General features: G+C 42.3%; 1 protein-coding gene and 1 long non-coding RNA gene across 2 annotated transcripts in view; one reads left to right on the plus strand and one right to left on the minus strand.

Annotated features, from left to right (window-relative positions):
* Positions 1 to 20,178, plus strand: part of BARX2 (BARX homeobox 2) — a 77,809-nt gene that overhangs the window by 29,416 nt on the left and 28,215 nt on the right. The gene's annotated exons all lie outside the window — the stretch shown is intronic.
* Positions 186 to 14,846, minus strand: LOC129048999 (uncharacterized). Its single transcript, XR_008511702.1, has 3 exons — positions 14,752 to 14,846; positions 14,058 to 14,173; positions 186 to 483 (listed from the first exon to the last, which is right to left on the minus strand). It is a non-coding gene; the product is annotated as an uncharacterized LOC129048999 (long non-coding RNA).

The raw sequence follows: 20,178 nt of genomic DNA on the forward strand, positions 1-20,178 counted from the left end.
AGAAAACTCAAGGGCATCAGTTTTTTCCCTTTTGCCCAAGAGAGAAAGCAAGTGTCTGCCATCTGCCCACTTCCTAAGTCCACTTTCAAATTGCTGGATAACCTTTAGTTTGTCAGTTGACCTTTCTGGGCTTTTCCCTGCCTCTCACTTGGTTGATAAAACAACAGTGATGTTACCTGTTCTGTGAGAGTAATGTTGTTTTAATAAGCCTGGTGGGAAATGCTTTTCTCTTCTGAGGGCCTTGCTGTTATTTCATGTTTCATTCCCAGGAAGACACAAAGCCTGTCCATTTGGTGTGAGCAGTGAATGGAGGATTCCGACAGGTGCCCTTGCAAGCTTCCTGGTGGAGGAGCCATTCCGAGGGCATCAGTCTTGTTTTGATCTTTGCTCAGATGGAAGGCTTGAAAAGAGCACTCTCAGCCTGGTTAGGGGGCTCTTTGATCTTGCTGTGCCTAATAGGCAGAACTCTCTTCTCTTTTTCCTCTGAGGACAAAAATAAACAGAGACGCTGAGTTTGTGAACAGCTGCATAAACAATGCAATTTGGAAGTATGCAAAAAATATGTGGGTTATATATACATCCATACGTATAGCCTCTTGATCCGACTTTTGCATCCTTGTGACCACCGCTTGATCTGAGAGACATTTCCATCTGATGCAATGAAATCCAGTCCCTTTTAATGCTCCGAGGGATTTAAGGCCTCAGAGCATTTGGACAGAAGCATTTCTTTCCTCTGGATGTGGCTCAATTCTGGGATATCCTGACTACAGCACAATAAAATAACTCTCCTTAATGTGCCAAGAGTAGGCTACTCACACTCTTCAGGGTAGTTGACTTGGGTCAACTTTCTAGAAGGGGTGATGATAGAGTTTGCAAGTCTGAAACCAAACTCATCACCTTTCTGCTACCGCTGCCTCCTAGGGAACCCCTTCTTTTGACATCCATCCCTATTTATTTAATGGGATCCCCATTTGTCCCCTCACGTAGGCATGGGGCTCCAAGTACCCTTTATTTATCTCCTTCACTCCTTACCTCTGATTAGTCTTTATAAACTGTATAGTTCTTTTTTGTCTATTTCTTCATTAATACTTTTAGTTCAGGCCATTATTACCAGCACCAGTATTGTGGCAGTTCCATAACTGATAATATAACTTTACACTTTAAGATGATAGATAAAATGTGATTGTTTGGGGAATACAGATGACAGAACAGAGAATGCTGACATATCCTTTAGGCTCTCGGGAGAACATAGAAGAAATGATGACTTTCAATAGGCAAAAATAGTTTAAAGTTTAGAAATTCTATTTTGCATTCTGACCCTAGTCTCCACGTCATGCATGGTTTTGTATTTGTGCCTCTGTTGCGATGTCCCCTCTGCCTAGAATGCTTGCAATTCTTCCTTCTACCAGTCAGAGTTATCTCTGTTACTCAGAGTCCAGATCATGTGCCATCTCCTTCCCTGACCACTCCAGGAAGAAGTATTTGCTCTTGCTGCTAATTTCTAGAATGCTTATATTCTTTAGTCCACATTTAAGTGATTGTCTTGCTTTATAGGGACCTATGTATGTTACTTATCGATCTCATTACTAGATTATGAATTCCTGGACAAAGAGGTTTTTTTCTTAAATGTATTTGTTACCTACCGAGCATAGCACAGTGCCTTGCCTATGGTAACTCTAAATCAATATTTAAAAAATAATAAATGGATGGTACTAAATCATGATAAACACACATTCATCTAAAATTCCTTGTGCCCATTATTTTAAACAAACATTTAAGGAGCTCTTCATTCATAGAAGTCACACAAGTCTCATTTAATTCTTACAGTAATCCTACGGCAAGGTTCTTACTTTTGTCTTTATTACTTTTGTCTTCATTTTCACAGTTTAGAAAAACGGCTCAAAGAGACTAATTCCTTCAGGGCTACCCAACTTGGTAGTAGCAGAGTCTAAACGCAAATTCAGGTCTACCTGACACCAGAGTGCACACTCATATTCCTGGGCTGTATTGTTCCTTGGGTGACCTATGTAGAGATACAAGGTGAATAAGGCACAGTTCCAGCTTCTAAGGAGCCTCCAGCTAGTGGGGAGACAGATGTGCAAGCAACAGTTGTATTGCAGGAACATAGCTAGTGTAGGAGAGGTGGCTGCTGTGACAGTGTTTGGGGAGGTGGAGGAGGGAGGACACTGCAGGCACCTCCCAAGGCTCTGATACCTGAGAAGGGACCCTGAAGGAGGTGGACCCCCAGTCCTGGGCTAACCAGCCTCAACGGTGATTGAGTTCATAACTGCCTCTTTAGTTCAGTTGAGCCTGCATGTCATGGCAAACTAGGACATTGACCCTCAGTTTTTGGATTCACATAAAATAATTGATGATGATGATGTAGATGATGACAGAATGGGAGCAAAGGGACCACTGGAGTAATTAAAGAACCAGTTTTATAGGAATGTTTTAAAAATCAGGTTAAAAAAATGCAACTGTGACTTTCTTTTTTTTTCAAGTATCCAACCCATGGAGTTGGAAGCACTTAGTGGGCAGCTAATTAATAAAGCTGACAGTGGTCTACTTTATACCCTACTATGGGAAGGATATTCTAGGATATGTTGGGCACACACCTCTGCTCTTGCGTATATTCCAGTATAGACTCTAAGTCCTACAGCTTGCTGGATGGGACCTCAGAAGTCACTTGTTTAACCTCCTGCATGCTGCAGAGCCTCCACCCACAGAGCCTCAGAGCCTCCATGGTGGCCTCAGCCTCTGCTTGAATATGGCTGGTGGAGGGGACAGCTTCCTATAACCCTGCTCAGTCACATCAGACCAAACTCCTACATCTTCATGTAACACATTCGAGAAACCTAAGTTGAGCACCTATTTTGTGTATGATGCTATTTACTAGGGATACAAGTTGAAGAAGACACAGCTTTCCCCCATCAGGGGCTCATTTAGTTCTATTAGCAATTCCTTAGATGACATTGTTTCCAAACCCATCCCTGTTCTCAATACCCTCCTCTGCAGAGTTACATGTCATTTAAAACCTGACTTCAAAATTGGACATAACACTTTATGCACAGTATATGTTTTGCACTTCTGTTGGGACTTGAGCTAGGATCAGCCCAAATCCCATGTTTTACTCATCCCCACTTCACAGACAGCTGTGAAATCAGATGTTTTTCATATTATACTTATTAGTGGATAATACAGTTCAGTAAACTTTGAGTACCTACTAAATATTCAGCACTCTACTAAATGTTGTTTCGAAAATATGGTTCTGGACTAAGATGCAGTTTTTGGATTCAAGTTCAGTCCAGTAAGAAAGACATGCATAAACAGAAATTATCCATACAGTGTGGTAGGGGTGTGATAAAAATGCATGCAAGATTCTCGTCAAACACGGAGGAAAGGCTCTTACCCCTCAGTTGCAGTGGAGGAGGGTGTGGATGGGGTCAGAGAAGCACCCTGGAGGATTTGGTGCCTCTGTTAAAGGTTGGAGCACAGGCTGGGCGTGGTGGCTCACACCTGTAATTCCAGCACTTTGGGAGGCCAAGGTGGGCCGATCATGAGGTAAGGAGATTGAGACAGAGCGAGACTCCGTCTCAAAAAAAAAAAAAAAAGTTGAAGCACAAATGAAAGCTAACCAGGTGAAGAAGGAGAAGCGGGTAAACAGAACAACCTTTGCAGGAGTATGGCATGAAAAGGCCTGGGGCATTTGGGGGACTGACAGAAGGACTAGAATAATACATTCAGTGATTAGAGAAGAAGCTAAAGAGATTGGATTCCCGAAAGCCACTGGAAGATATATTCGGTTCTGTTGATGTCAGTCCATTTTAAGCTTTAAAAATCCTGATGATGTCATGCAATACATTACTTTTTTTGTGACATGAGATTTGATGGAACACCTTTTCTGTTTCTAGACACATTTTAGTAAAAAATTAGTAAAAATATTGAAAAAGGAATAATAAAACAAGGACCACAGCCCCTCACAGGCCCTAGAAGATAGCCATTAATCAACCCGCACAGGGATGCTTAGCTCACAGTGTGGCAGTTTTGTTCCTGCATGAGCTGGCCCTGCCTGTCTCTTCACTGTGCTTCATCCACATCCTCTTTGCTCTTCCTAGAACATAAGCTTTTCTGTGTTTCTGGTTCTTAACCTATGTTGTTCCACCATCTGGAACAGTCTTTGGCTGGTGCTTTTCAGCCTTTCGATTTCTTCTGAAACGTCTCCTCTTTGGAGACTATCTCGGCCTCCCCACCCTCAGCCTCACCCAGACATGCTCCATCACTGAACCCTGTTTATTTTTTTCATGGTACAGTATTTACCCCAAGTCATGATTAAATATCTGTTTATATACTTCTTTATTGGATTATTTGTTTATTTTTTTCTCTCTAGACTGCAGGCTCCTTGAGCAGACCATGTTTATTTTGTCTACCACAGGTGCTCAATAAATATTTTTGACTATTTATTACATGAGAAGGTTTCCATGCAAATACCCATTGAATACGATTGAACTTGAACCCTAAGAGATGGGCTGTGACCTTTGCTGCCCTCAAACTAATCAAAGGGGAGTGGTATTCACCATCCAGAATCTAGAATAAGTTAGACCTTGTGGGCCAGATGATACGCATATGATAATACAGGAGCTCTCAGAGAAATCATGGAAGTTTTGAGCCATCTCTCTCTCCCTTTGCTAATTTACTTTTCAAAACCAAAGTATAATGGAATAACTTCCCCACCTCTCAAATGTCAGCATGCTCTGAAATTTCATGTTCTCTCAGGGGAGAAGATTCATGTTTTCCATCCCACCCACTGTTCTCTGCCTTGTGTTTAAGGATGTGAGTGATAGTCTATCTACTAGTCTAGGATGCTACTGAAAAGTAAAGCAACTAAGTACTTGCTTTTAGTGAATTCTTCAGTCTGTTTTTTTTTAAGGGCTCAAGCACAATTTTTAAACGGTCTGTTCTAGGATCTCTACTATCCCCCACCACATACACCTTCCCCCCACCCTCCAGGGGCTTGGTAACCAAGCTGACTAAACCATAGGCTTGTTTCTCTTTTATGACACAGGAACATCTTTTAGATGATGTGGTGAAAAGTGAATATATTTGTTGGGATAATTGCTGTCCATTCACCATTTTTAGGATTGATAACTTTGGAAGAGCTGGTAAAGGTTAAGTTCTGCCTTAGAGAAACTTTTACCAGTAACTGTTCTTTTATTATGCTTTTATTGTGATATCAAAAGTGCACGTGGCCTGGTTTGATTTTTTCCCCTCTTTGGAAACTTTTAGGACTTGATTTCCATCCTGTTTTCTGAAACTTTAAAATGATCTGCATTTTGGTGAGTCTTTTTTCATTTGTTGTTAAGATGGCCGATTCATCTTATTGCCTGCAGTTAAGAAATATTCTATTATAGTCTTTCATTTATAATTTCCTCCATTAGTTTTTCTTGGAATTTCTACCAATTGGATATTACAAGTCCTAGGTTGATCCACTAATTGTCTTATCTTTCTCTTCCCATTTCTCTGCTTTGTATTCTGACTCTGTCCTGTCTTAGAACCTTGACTTAACTTATATGGGCCTCAATAGCCTCATCTATAAAATGGAATTATTGATGGTACCTTTTTACAAAGATCAAATGTCAATGTACATTTACAAATGAATAGAAAATGTTTATGGAACAGTACCTAGTATTGTTGTTAATATTGCTTTCTACAGATTTGTCTTTGCTCTACTATTGTTACTATTATATTCTATATCCTTGTGTTTTAATCTATTTTTTATTTTTTCCTCAATTTGTTCTTCCAGCTGTCTTCTACTTTGAAAATTCAGCTATCATATTTTTATTTTCCAAAAGTTCTTTCTTGTTCTCAAATTGTTTCCTTTTTGAAATCACATACTATTTCCTGGATACAGTATTTTTTTCTCATCTCTCTGAGGATGTTAATGACAGCTTTCTTTTTTTTTTTTTTCTTTTTTCTTTTATTATTATTATTATTATTATACTTTAGGTTTTATGGTACATGTGTACAATGTGCAGGTAAGTTACATATGTATACATGTGCCATGCTGGTGCGCTGCACCCACCAACTCGTCATCTAGCATTAGGTATATCTCCCAATGCTATCCCTCCCCCCTCCCCCCACCCCACAACAGTCCCCGAAGTGTGATGTTCCCCTTCCTGTGTCCATGTGTTCCCATTGTTCAATTCCCACCTATGAGTGAGAATATGCGGTGTTTGGTTTTTTGTTCTTGCGATAGTTTACTGAGAATGATGATTTCCAATTTCATCCATGTCCCTACAAAGGACGTGAACTCATCATTTTTTATGGCTGCATAGTATTCCATGGTGTATATGTGCCACATTTTCTTAATCCAGTCTATCATTGTTGGACATTTGGGTTGGTTCCAAGTCTTTGCTATTGTGAATAATGCGGCAATAAACATACGTGTGCATGTGTCTTTATAGCAGCATGATTTATAGTCTTTTGGGTATATACCCAGTAATGGGATGGCTGGGTCGAATGGAATTTCTAGTTCTAGATCCCTGAGGAATCGCCACACTGACTTCCACAATGGTTGAACTAGTTTACAGTCCCACCAACAGTGTAAAAGTGTTCCTATTTCTCCATCCAGAATCTACAATGAACTCCAACAAATTTACAAGAAAAAAACAAACAACCCCATCAAAAAGTGGGCGAAGGACATGAACAGACACTTCTCAAAAGAAGACATTTATGCAGCCAAAAAACACATGAAAAAATGCTCACCATCACTGGCCATCAGAGAAATGCAAATCAAAACCACAATGAGATACCATCTCACACCAGTTAGAATGGCAATCATTAAAAAGTCAGGAGACAGCTTTCTTTATAAGTTTTTCTTCTACCCCCTGAATTGCCTCTGATTATGCCAGTTTCCTTTTTTCCACCTGTTTGTTTGGTTTCTGTCTTTCATGTTTGAGGCTTTCCTCAGATGTTTAGTGACTTGGGCCGTCTTTTTATCTGCAGGAATGAAGCTCTGAGACACTGAGTGGGAGGGGTGTGTGGGGCTGTGTGTGCATGAATGAATATGCGCACACCCTGCGGGCCAGCAGGCCTCCCTGTAGGGTCCAGGCAGGGAGCAAGCTGTTAGTTGGGAGCATATAAACACCAGTGCCAGTAGGTCATTTGCGGTGGCCATTTGGTTTCACTGGAGAAGAATCCCCCAGTTTTCTGCCAGCAGGCGGGGTGAAGATACATGTCTGCTTCTGGGATTGAGAGGGTTGAGTCACAGCAGGGTTCACCCCACAGTTCTGCACACAGCCATCCATTAAACTCTCCGCCCTCTGCTGTGCCTGACTCTGCCTGGTCCAGAGCCTCCTCAGATCCTGAACTATTGAGATCATGTTCTCCTCACAGTGTACACTGTGCAGCCACAGTATAGCCAAGCCCAAATTATAACAAGATTCTTTCCAAGTACATTCTTAGACAGGCTTGAAATAGGTCTGTAAGACACAGATGTCCCAGTCTCTCTGTTGGTGCTATGGTGACACTCTATGTGGAGAGGAGTGTCTAAAGAATAGCAGAGTGGGCCAGGCCTGGTGGCTCACGCCTGTAATCCCAGCACTTTGGGAGGCCGAGGCCGGTGGATCACGAGGTCAAGAGTTCGAGACCATCCTGGCTAATATGGTGAAACACCATCTGTACTAAAAATACAAAAAATTAGCCAGGCTTGGTGGCAGGTGCCTGTAGTCCCAGCTACTCGGGAGGCTGAGGCGGGAGAATGGCATGAACCCGGGAAGCAGAGCTTGCAGTGAGCTGAGATCATGCCACTGCACTCCAGCCTGGGCGACAGAGTGAGACTCCGTCTTCAAAAAAAAAAGAATTAAAAGAATAGCAGAATGGATATTACTGAGAATAATATGGACATGAAGAAGTTATGCTCAGCAAATAGCACTTTCGGGGGAGCTTTGCTTACATGGCAATTCCGTAAGTGAATTGCGGGCTCATGGGCTGGATGATATCAGGAAGAAAATAGTAAGAATCGGGATGAAGCCCATGTAAGGAAAGTTTAGAGAAAAAGGGTTTACATACCCAAAGACAGAAGCGCTGAGAGACTTCATTATAGTCTGCAACTTGCCAATTAGGAAGTCAACAAGAATTTGTTGACTTTTGGTATTTGCTGGGTGCTGAGTTACTTCTCAGCTCTGGCTACACAACAGAATCACCAGGCCCTGCCACAGGCCAATTAAATTAGAATCTCTGCGGGTGGAGCCTCAGCATTAATATTTTTTAAAAGCTCACAAGGTCTTTTGAATTGCAGCTGGGATTGAGACTCGTAGGAATGGCACCTCTCTGGAAGAGCATCAGATATAAAATAGGACTCCTGTCCTTTTAAGGAACTCGGTTGGAGCTTGAAATTTAACACGCAAAATTTAAGCAACATATGAAGTGTTTATAAGTGCCAAAGAAGTAGTTTATGGCCGGGCACAGTGGCTCACACCTGTAATCCCAGCACCATGGGAGGCCGAGGCAGGCAGATCACGAGGTCAGGAGATTGAGACCATCCTGGCTAACATGGTGAAACCCCGTCTCTACTAAAAACATAAAAAATTAGCTGGGCATGGTGGTGAGTGCCTGTAGTCCTAGCTACTCGGGAGGCTGAGGCAGGAGAATGGCGTGAACCTGGGAGGCAGAGCTTGCAGTGAGCCAAGATCGCGTCACTGCACTCCAGCCTGGGCTACAGGGCGAGAATCCATCTCAAAAAAAAAAAAAAAAAAAAGTAGTTTATAAAATATAGGTAGATGATTTTGAATAGGGAGTTACTTTGGTACTTGGAATGTTTATGATTCAGGACAGGCAAGACCCCAAATTGGGACTTAGCCTGGAAGGGTTCTCGGCTTTGCCTAGGAAAGAATTCAAGGGCAAGGCAGTGGTATTAAGCAGCAACGATTATTGAAACAGCAGTGTACAGCAGCAACAGAGGTCCTGCTCCTTGCAGAGCAGGCAGTGTGCCCAGAGCAGCAGCTCAAAGGCAGTCTGCACTCACATTGATACCCACTTTTAATTATATGCAAATTAAGGGGCAATTTATGCAGACATTTCTAGGAAGAGGGTGGTAACTTCCGGGTCATCTGGTCATTGCTGTGGAAAGGGGTGGTAACTTCTAGCTGTTGCCATGGCAATGAGAAACACGTGGCACACACTGGTGGTTGTGTCTTATGGAAAGCTGCTTCTGTCTCGGCCCTGTTGCAGCTATTCCTCACTTTGGTCCAGTGTCTGAGTCCCACCTCTTACCTCAGTTAGGGACTATTAATTGAGTGCCAATTATGTGTCTGGCCCTAAAATAAGTTCTGAAGAGGTTCAGAGGAGAATAATACACAGTATATGTTCTCAAGAAACTTCTATTTTAGGTAGAGGAAAACCAAAATATAAAGCTTAAAAAGAACCAGAGAGCTATTTGATGCTAAATTATGTTTGGAAACTTAAGTGCAGTAGGAGTTTGAAGAGGAATTCTTAGGTATGTTTGGAAAAAGTTTCTAGTTGTAGGTAGAATTTGAGTTTGGCCTTAAAGAACTGCAAAGAATTCATTTAATTTAGTAATTTAAAAAGTGAATAATGAGTACATGCTACTTCCCAGGCACCATGCTAAGCATTTACATGAATTCTCTTATTCTCACAATATATTTTTGAGCTATGCATTATTATTATCTCTTTTCAACAGGTAGAAAAACCAAGGCTTATCAAACTTAAAGGAATTTGTCAAAAGCCACGCAAGTTATTAAGTGGTGGAGCCAAACTCAAAAGCAGGGCTGTATGGCTCTTGAGCTGGGCTTGTAACCACTATCTGTAGGACCAGAGTCGGCAGCAGAGAGAGGCCAGAGCGTGGCAAATGTATTTCTTGAATATTGAGTAAGTGGCAGGTTATGCTGAGTAGATATTTGGTTGGAAAGGTGAATTGGGGCCCAGTTCAATTTGTCAGGGGTCTTGACTACCATTTCATGGAATTTAACTTTATTTTCTGGACACTGGAGAGTCCAGAAGGTTTTTGAGGCAGGGAATACAATGTTGGAAAGCATTTTCTAGGAAACCATAAAGGCCGGAGACAGGGGAACCAGGTAAAAAGATATCTCAGTGGTCAAGGCATGAAGCTTAGGGGCCTGAGAGAGGCAGGTGGAACGGAAAATGGTGGGGAAAGGTGTCGTCAGCACCTTGGAGAAGAATGTTCTTTATTTCTAGAGACAGCAGGGATGTGAGAATGGACAGTAGGCTGGGCGCAGTGGCTCACGCCTGTAATCCCAGCACTTTGGGAGGCTGAGGCAGGCGGATCACGAGGTCAGGAGATCGAGACAATCCTGGCTAACATGATGAAACCCCGTCTCTACTAAAAATACAAAAAAAAAAGTTAGCCGGGCGTGGTGGCGGGCACCTGTATTCCCAGCTACTGGGGAGGCTGAGGCAGGAGAATGGCGTGAACCTCGGAGGCGGAGCTTGCAGTGAGCCGAGATCGTGCCACTGCACTCCAGCCTGGGTGGCAGACCGAGACTCCATCTCAAAAAAAAAAAAAAAAAAAAAAGAGAGAATGGACAGTAATAGCTCAGGGATTATTTAGGTTTGATATCAGTTTGAACTTCCTTACATTACAGTGAGGAAGGGAGGTTTTGGAGTTCAGAATGTATTAATACATTCTTCAGAGACTTTTAAGAAAAAGGCAAATTGTGATTTTTTTCTGACATGGTTTAACTTCTATCTACATTAGTTCTAGGCTTGTAGTATTGTGTGACCTTTGACTCAATTCAGTTCTGGATATAATTTAGTTTAGGCCCTGTGACTAAGCTGTTTTATATGGCTTATCTAAGAGCTACTGAGATAAAGGATTTACATAAGTATAGTCTTTCATTCTAATGTTGGACTCTGGTAATACTTCTCAGTATGCCAATAAACCTTATTTCCTGTTCCCCTGCCTTCTTTTCTTTAGTATTAATGATAGCCACTAGGTTGGGTGCAGATCTCAAGGCCGTTCTCTACTGGATGAGATTCTCTCCAAGTCTTAGATGAGAAACTTCCGTAAATCCTTTCCCTAGGCTTCCATAACCCTATGGTTACACCTAACCCATGTCCTCAAATCCCATATTAGCATGACATGCAAATGACAGCAGTGGAGAGAAGCAGGGAGTCAGTCAGAGCCTGTTGATGGCTCTGTTTTGATTGCAGCCATGGGTTTGCTTAAGAAAGATATTGTGCCTTCATTGTGACTGGCATCAAAGGTATGTGAAGATACTACCTAAGCTAGGTGTGAGAAGCCCAAATACATTATTACTAATGATTTTCATAAGGGCTAAAGAGTTTAGGCCAAAAATAATGAAAGAGAACAATAGTGCTGTCAATAAAACTCCTAAATAATGAGATAGTAATTAATGGATGAATGGCCTCATTGTTCTTTTTGGCTCTAGGCATTACACGTCTCATTTTAAAAGTCGTGGTAAGTAGTGCAATATTGCTCATTTATATTTTTATTTAGTACTGTTATTTCACTTTTTATTTAATCTTAAATCTTTTATTTTAATATAAAAATTGGAATGATCCTCTCCTTTCCCCCCATTATAAACTTTACAAGCAAGAGTGGTTTTGGTGCTTTGGAACTTTCTCACTTCACTCCCTATGATAGGTCCTATAATCAGGCTCTTACTACATGTTTTGGTGGTGTTATTGATGATCATGATGAGTTTCAGGTGTGTTTTTGTTGCTTAATAATACAGATTCTTTGGTGTTTTCTGTGACTCCATTGTACGGGGTCAGCCTGGCCAGTTCTCCTCATGGCCCTTTCCCCCTTTAAGCCCCAGAAGCCATTGGGAAAAGCCTTTCACCTTATTTTTTCAGCAAAGCCTGCAGGATGCCATGGGGGACACTCTTACGGGATTATTCCAGGCAGCAAGCTTTCTTCATACAGTGGTTCAGAGATTCTGGATAAGCAATAAGGATTGTTCTGCTGGGCCCACTGGTCATAACTTGTCTATTAAATGCATCTCCCATTACTTTTGATATGTCTCCCTTCTCCCCAGGAAACATCAGATGCTTGCAAACCATTTTCCAAACCACAGATTACTGGGCCCTGGAAGCTTTCTTGGGCCCCTTCTTAAGACTAGATTGCTCAAAGAGTTGTAGGCCAAGGAATGAATATATCCTGTGTTGCACAAAATACATTTAGATATTTATCAAGACTTAATTTAATGAGCTTTTCTCCCCTTGCCCCAACTTTCCTTTGTATCCCTCCTCCTGAAGAAAAGGTGCCAACATTCCACTTTAAGTCTAAGCTGAAGTCATAGATGATCCTAAGTGTTTTAGAAGTAAATTAGTGACTTAAGTCCCACTAATTTTCCTCTATTTTCCAAATGACACAGTTTCCTGAGGCTTCTGATTGGATCCAACATGACTGGGGCTTTTAGCCCCGTTCTTAGGCTCGTCAGAGTCCATGCTGAGAATGACTCAGCCAATTTCAGAGATATGGATTCCTTTTGAAGACCCCTGTTTCATCTTTGACTTTTATAGGAAGGGTTGGATTGGATGGGCTGGCTGTTCTCTGTGTGGGCACTTGAAAGGCAAGGCCTTCGAACTTGGCCTTCAGGTGTGTTCAGGGCCAGGGACTGGTACACAGAGGAAGTCTGGATGTGCTTTTTAAATCTTGGCACTGTGACTTGAGTTTTGCCATTTCATCTTGTGGTGTTTGGGAATTGTGTTGTAGATTGTTTACCTAGCCTTGACACTCAGTGGTTGTTGAGGAGTGAGTAGGGTGTGGTTAGGGGGCAGAGGCGGGAATGTTGGTTGAGAAAGACTACCAAAATGTTAGTGTGTTGAGAAGTAAGAGGAACAGTGCTTGGGCATGGAAAAGTTTGGCATGACAGCCTCTTCCTACAGAAACTTTCCCAGAAATTTCTCAGGAGGAAGGACTTGGCTCAGGGTTTCCAGTGGATTATCTTTGGCTATGATGCCCAAAGAATCTTGACAATAAGGATTTATAGCTTTTACTAGTTCTGAATATTAAGAAATAGTAGAGTCTATTAAAAATGCTTGGAGTTTGTTGATATGTTGGGGGCTGGTCATTTCCTCCTTGAACTCTGACCTGCTAGGAGCTCTAATGAGTAATGAATGGGCTAATGAGTTGTCACCTTTAGTTTATATTGAAATACTACCTTAGAGATGTGAAAACTTGAACCTGACTCTAATAGCTTCATTATGGACCCACAAATGTAACCGACTGGTTGGATGATTTCCACTGAGATTTTGGCCTGGTGTAATTCGGCTGCTGCTTGAGGCTATTTTTGGAGGCTTTTGGAGTATCGTAGGAGTACATCTATCCAGTGTCTTTGTTTTTATTTTTATTTATTTATTTGTTTATTTATTTATTTATTTATTTTTGAGACGGAGCCTTGCTCTGTCGCCCAGGCTGGAGTGCAGTGGCACAATCTCAGCTCACTGCAAGCTCTGCCTCCTGGGTTCACGCCATTCTCCTGCCTCAGCCTCCCGAGTAGCTGAGACTACAGGCGCCCGCCACCACGCCTGGCTAATTTTTTGTATTTTTAGTAGAGACGAGGTTTCACCATGTTAGCCAGGATGGTCTCGAACTCCTGACCTCGTGATCCACCCACCTCGGCCTCCCAAAGTGCTGGGACTGCAGGCGTGAGCCACCGCGCCTGGCTCAGTGTCTTTATTTTTATTTTAAAAGATACTACAGCACTCCTGTCTTCTGCCAGTGCTTTGCTAAGTTGTGGGATAATAAAATGGACACAGCTAGATGGGAAGGGTCACTGCTCTGCCCTGACTGAGCTCCATTCCCCAGGACAGGGAGGCCACGTCCCCAGAATATTTCTTATTTCCTGCTCTCAGCTGTGCAGTGAAGAGGAAGGCAGATCTTTCCTGAAAGGATAAGGTGGCAGCTGGACGGACAGTGGTGGGCTTGGGTCACTAGAAGAGAGCTGGGGCCCAATGAAAGGAACGCGTGCCTGCAGGGCAAACTGCATTTTAAACTCTTCTCTTTCAGAGCCTAAAAGTTGCTTTTGTCAAAAATCCTCTTTTCTGTGCCAAACCTGAATAGCAGAGATGAAAGCACGCTGCAGCTGTTGGAGGGGTGTGGGTCTGCTGCAGAATCAGAGTCTGTGTTGGTTGTTATACTTGGTGTGGGAATTGGGTTCTCCGATGCTGCCTGCAAGAGAAGAGATGTTTGGCGAAGGACTGTGCTAGTCCAGAGTTCCTCTGTCAGATAATAACAGTAGCCTCCATTTGTATGGCCTTTGCAGTTTATAATAGTGCCTATAAAATAAAATATGTCAAATATTACATTGTCATTTTCTTAAGTTTCTATTTTCTGATGCAGTTTCAAAACCTTGTTCTGGTACCCATCTGATTAAGTAGGCAGAAGAGATCCTACATTTTAAAAATAGATACTTTAAAATTCTGTGCTTTGAAATAATCTTGGTAAAATTCGACACTGTAGTTTATTGACCTTATTTTTCTTTCTGTAGAGAGAATGATGATTTTTGACCCTGTAATCCTGAGCTTAGAATCTAGGGAGAAGAGGAAGCATTTATTTGTTTTTGCACTTTGTTTTGTACCACATTTGGTAGCTTGTTACCAGCTGAGGAAGTAAATTGACTAATTAGGGGAAACCCAAAGCACTATTGATATCTATCTCTAGGCATAATGGTTGCAAGTTCTATAAAAAGGCCTGTCTGCTTCTCATGTGGTCAATAAGGAAATGGCTCATGGAAAATGAGAAAATACCTGAACAGCTGGCTGCCAGTCTGAGTTCTCTGCCCATGGGTGTGGCTTGGCTCAGTTCTTTGGACTTGGTAATGGGGTCATTATTTCTGTATTCGACGGATTTCGGAATGTCATGTTATTTCAGCCCAAGCGGTTCCCCAGGAAACACAACTATTTGCCCTCTTCTTCCCAGCACTGAAACTAGAGTGCCTTCTTTCTCCCAGTCGGGGAGAAACCTCTCCAAATAGGGCTTCCTTTATCTTGTAGAAGTTGCTTAGCTTTTCTGTATGTGGGAACATACATAGCTGTTTTTGGTGTATACATTTCTACAGTTTGAAATTTTCTACATTGAAACATATTGTTTCCTATTGGGAAGAAGTTGATGTGATGTCTATGACAAATGAAAACATATCCTTTATACTGCCTTTTTCTTTTGGGAATTGCGCACCCTGTCATGAGAATTATGGGGGCCTATTCTCATGTAGTATAACCAACGCCTGGCATAGCTCATTAACACACCCTGCAAGGTTTTAACTGTGTTGGAATGCACATCAACTGCCTGGAAGACGGAATGTTAGAAAGGAAAGTCTCTGGTAAGTTGTACAGAAAGTCCTCAAACAACATCGTTTCATTCGATGTTTCATTATAACGTTGATGAAAAAAATTAATCTTGGCTTGGCCACTGTCCGTGTGGAGTTTGCACATTCTCTCCATGTCTGTGTGGGTTTTCTCTGGGTCCTTCAGTTTCCTCCCACATCCCAAAGCTGCACACATGAGGTGAACAGGCGTGCCTACATGGTCCCGGTGTGAGTGAGTGTGGGTGTACATGTGAGTGCGCCCTGCGATGGGGGGTGTCCTGTCCAGGGCCGGCCCCCGCCTGGCACCCTGAGCTGCTGAGACAACCTCTGGCTACCTGCGCCCCTGAACTGGAATAACTGGGTAAATACTTACCCTACTTGATTTTATTAATCATTCTTCAATGTTTATATAGTTCATATTTATTTCAGTGTTTAATAGAAATGTCTTGGCCTTTGTTTAGAAGTTTGATGTTTTTGTCACTAGAAACGTGCTGTAGGAACTTCACTCTTGTTTATATCAATTAGCCTGTGGGAAAATTGGTTTCTTATATTGGTTTCACTTAAAGCCGAAGTTTCCAAGAACCTTTGTATAATATTAAGTGAGGATTTTATTTGAGAATTTTGGGAGATAGCGTGATATATACTTAAAGGAGGATGGCCATGAATCAAACAGACTTCTGTTCAAATCTCAGATATGTGACCTCATCATTGGATAATTTCTGTGTGGAGTGAAAGATGTATGTGCAAAGCCCAGCCCCTAGTGGTGCCCAGTGAGCTTTCCTTCCTTTTGTCCCTCTGTCCTTGGCCTTGAGACTTGTGAGGGAATCTAAAAGACACCAGGCTGATTTAGCGTCTTGTCGAGACTCTCTGCTTGCGGGCGGTTGACTCTTCCTGAGGCCCTCACCACAGGTGCAGCATTACTAGCAATATTATTATTATTATTCTTGTTTTTGAGATGGAATCTCACTCTGTCGTCCAGGCTGGAGTGCAGTGGCACAATCTCGGCTCACTGCAGTCTCCGCCTCCCGGGTTCAGGCGATTCTCATGCCTCAGCCTCCCAAGTAGCTGAGATTACATTCATTAGCCACCACGTCTGGCTAATTTTTGCATTTTTAGTAGAAATGAGGTCTCGCCATGTTGGCCAGGTTGTTCTCTAACTTCTGACCTCAGGTGATCCACCCGCCTCGGCCTCCCAAAGTGCTGGGATTACAGGCATGAGCCACTGCACCTGGCCTATCAATATTATTTTTTAGTGAACAAATCAGTGTCAGTGTTGTGGGCCTTTGGGTTGTAATGCAATCCAAGGTCTACTGTTCCTTTCCCCCTCTCCTCCTAAACACATATTAGCCAAATTTGGGGAAATTTTCCAAGCAGAAGATTTTTGGATTGGCTGTTAATACATCACATCATTAGCTGTGAATCTTGGATACACTCAAGCTCTCCCAAAAATAGACCACATGAAGGAGGAAAATAAGAACCTGAGGCCATGCGAGCACTCAGTATTTGGTGGCTCTTGCCCAGAAAGGCAATACAGTGATGTGAACAGAACACTCGTTCACTCCTCTGGAGGCCTGAGCTCTGTTTCTAGTTCAGACCTCAGCTTTCTTCTATGTGACTTTGTTTAATGCCCTCTGCCTCATCCATCAAAGACTGGATTAGAAAAAATAATCTCTGTTCTGTTATTTAGTGTGTTATTAGCTGTAAATCACCTAATCTCAAAGTCTTAATTGTGCATGGTGCAAATATAGTCTTTTGCCTTTCGTAGTTACAGTCTGGATCACCCATGGGAATATCAGGTAAGTAAATAGTTTATAGTTTATTACTTCCCTTCCTTGTGAACTGAGATGATTGAGCAGAGCTGGAGAAGTTTATATGCATGCATTAATATTTTGTTCTTTGCACATGTATTCAACTAATATTTGTTCAGTTGATATCCTGTGCAAAGTACAGGAAGAACACTGTGGGAGAGAGAAGTAAAAGGCAAAGACTTTAAATGGGGTTGAGAAATATTAGAGAGACATATTGTTTCCTAGTGTAATATTAGTCATAAAATCATTGTACCTTGGTACCAAAAAGAAACCTTCAAAATCATCTCATTCCCTCATTTACAGATGAGGAATATTCAGAGCAAGAAAGACCTCACTGTGGCCCAGAGGCTGAGCAAGTTTAATGGGGTTGTCAAGGCCAGAGTTCAACCTTCATAGACAGGATTTGGCTCCGTGCAAGGGAAGAGAAAGGCCTTCTTGCTATAGGGAGCAACTGTCTTTGGTCCTGGTGGCCAGTTGGATACCGTGGTTTGCGAACTGATGTGCCTTGTGTTGCAAAATCTTATTGCTGTTATTCCTATGGTTACCCCTTTGAGGGAGACTCAAACATGAGTAAATATTGATGTCTCATGTAAAAATTTTCCCTCAACTGTTTGGGGATACACTGGCCGCCATTTATTCTTAACAGCTTAAATAAAAGAGAAAGGGAGAGGAACTCTCATTCTATCCAACAAGATCCTTCCATCAAACACAGAGCTTCCCTTTCCTCCTTACTTCAACAGGTAGACTCCTTCAAAGTTGGAATCCTTTCTGCAACATAGTTTTATGACCCCTGTGTGCATTAGATGCATAATCACTAAGGATACACATTTATTAGAAATGAATAGAATACCAAAAAGAGAAAATCAATGGGATTCCATAGAAGTCATACAACTGACTGTGTGAGATGAAATGTCCTGATGGAAATACCTGTATGATGCCAGTCATCACAGTAATGGGGAATCTTCCGATTACTGACTATATTTTGGGGGCCTTGCCAGACACTGGTTTGTTTGCAGGTGCTCCAGTTTAATGACTTGCCTTCATGTTCCAGCAAAGAGCTCTTCCTGCTTGTCCTTACTCTGCGGAACCAGTTCCAACATCAGAAGTTGAAATGAGGCACAAATGCCTTTTCCTCTATTTTCTCTACTCCTCAGGTTTTTGGTTTTACTTTTTTTTTTTAGACAGTTATAATTTGGTAAATTTGTATACTTTTATACCGGCATATCTTAAACTTTTACCTGTTGCTTTGTATCATTCAGTTTGGATCACATTGGAATCTCAGCTAACCTCATTCTTAGAATGTCAGTTAAATGCCACTCTTTCATGAGAATCCTGACAGCCTATACTTGGTTAGATCTTCCTGAATACTCTTTTTCTTCCCCATAGAGATGGGGTCTTGCTATGTTGGCCAGGCTGGCCTCAAATGCCTGGCTTCAAATGATCTCCTGCCTCATCTTTCCCAAGTGCTAGTGTTACAGACATGAGCCACTGTGCCCAGCCCTTAAATACTCTTTATAGCACCTGAACTACTACTTTTTAAATCATCTGCCATCCTGGCTAGACTCTACGCTGGACAAGGACCTGGTCTGTCTTTTATGCATTTATTTAATTAAATTTTCTTCCTTTTCTTTTTTTAGAGATAGGGTCTCACTCTTGACACCCAGGCTGCAGTGCAGTGGTGCAATCATAGCTCACTGCCTCCTCCAACTCCTGGGTTCAAGTGATCCTCCTGCCTCAGCCCCCCAAGTAGCTAGGACTACAGGCACACACCACCACACCTGGCTAATTTTTAAAATTTCCCTTGAGATGGGGTCTCACTATGTTGCCTAGGTTGATCTCGAATTCCTGGCTTCAAACAATCCTCCTGCCTCAGCCTCTCAAAGTGCTGAGATTACAGGCGTGGGCCATCATGCCCAGCCAGGACATGGTCTTCTCATGTATTGTTTTATCCCCAGTTAGTGTGTAGATCTCTTGTGTCTACAGTAGGGATTCCACAATTCATTTAGTTGAATTGGATTTTATTCTCTTTTTTTTTTTTTTTTTTGAGATGGAGCTTCGCTCTTTTCACCCGGACTGGAATGCAATGGCACCATCTCGGCTCACGGAAACCTCTACCTCCAGGGTTCAAGTGATTCTCCTGCCTCAGCCTCCCAAGTCGCTGGGATTACAGGTGCCCATCACCACGCCTAGCTGATTTTGTATTTTTAATAGAGACCAGGTTTCACCATGTTGGCCAGGCTGGTCTCAAACTCCTGACCTCAGATGATCCACATGCCTTGGCCTCCCAAAGTGCTGGGAATACAGGCATGAGCCACCCTGCCCGGCCAGATTTTATTCTTTTTTTATCTCCCTTTGTTTTTAATTCTTTGCAACTAAGTCAAGCCATAGAGAGATTTAAGTCAGGATTAGAATGTGTAGGGAGAAGAATGAAATCAGATTGGATTTTTTTTTTCCCCCAAGACGAGTCTTGCTCTGTCACCCAGGCTGGAGTGTAATGGCATGATCTCAGCTCACTGCAACCTACACCTCCTGGATTCAAGCAGTTCTCCTGCCTCAGGCTCCCGAGTAGCTGGGATTACAGGCACCTGCCACCACGCCCGACTAATTTTTGTATATTTAGTAGAGACAGGGTTTCGCCATGTTGGCCAAGCTGGTCTCGAACTCCTGACCTCTTGATCCACCCACCTCAGCCTCCCAAAGTGCTGGGATTACAGGCTTGAGCCACCGCACCCAGCCCAGATTGGATTTTTAAAATTACATTTTTTTTTGCATAAAATATTCTGAGTTTGGCAGATGTATTCTTCTGGGTAATCAGGAACTTGCCTGTGGACCCAGGGAGCCACATGCAGAAAGGTAATCTCCAGTGGCTTTTTCTGGTAACTGGGTCCAGTGCCCTGACATTATGCACATCTCCCCAGCATGCCTGGTGGAGATTCCTAAACCAGGACTATAGTCCATTTCCAGGGCCATTGTCAGAGAAGGGGAGAAAGTTTCAAAACTTATGTGAAAAGGTTAATGAGTAACCTTGTTGAATGTTTATCATTCATGAAATTCTCTTTGGC

The sequence above is a fragment of the Pongo abelii genome, chromosome 9 (genome assembly GCF_028885655.2).
Source record: "Pongo abelii isolate AG06213 chromosome 9, NHGRI_mPonAbe1-v2.0_pri, whole genome shotgun sequence".
NCBI classification, from domain to species: Eukaryota; Metazoa; Chordata; class Mammalia; order Primates; family Hominidae; genus Pongo; species Pongo abelii.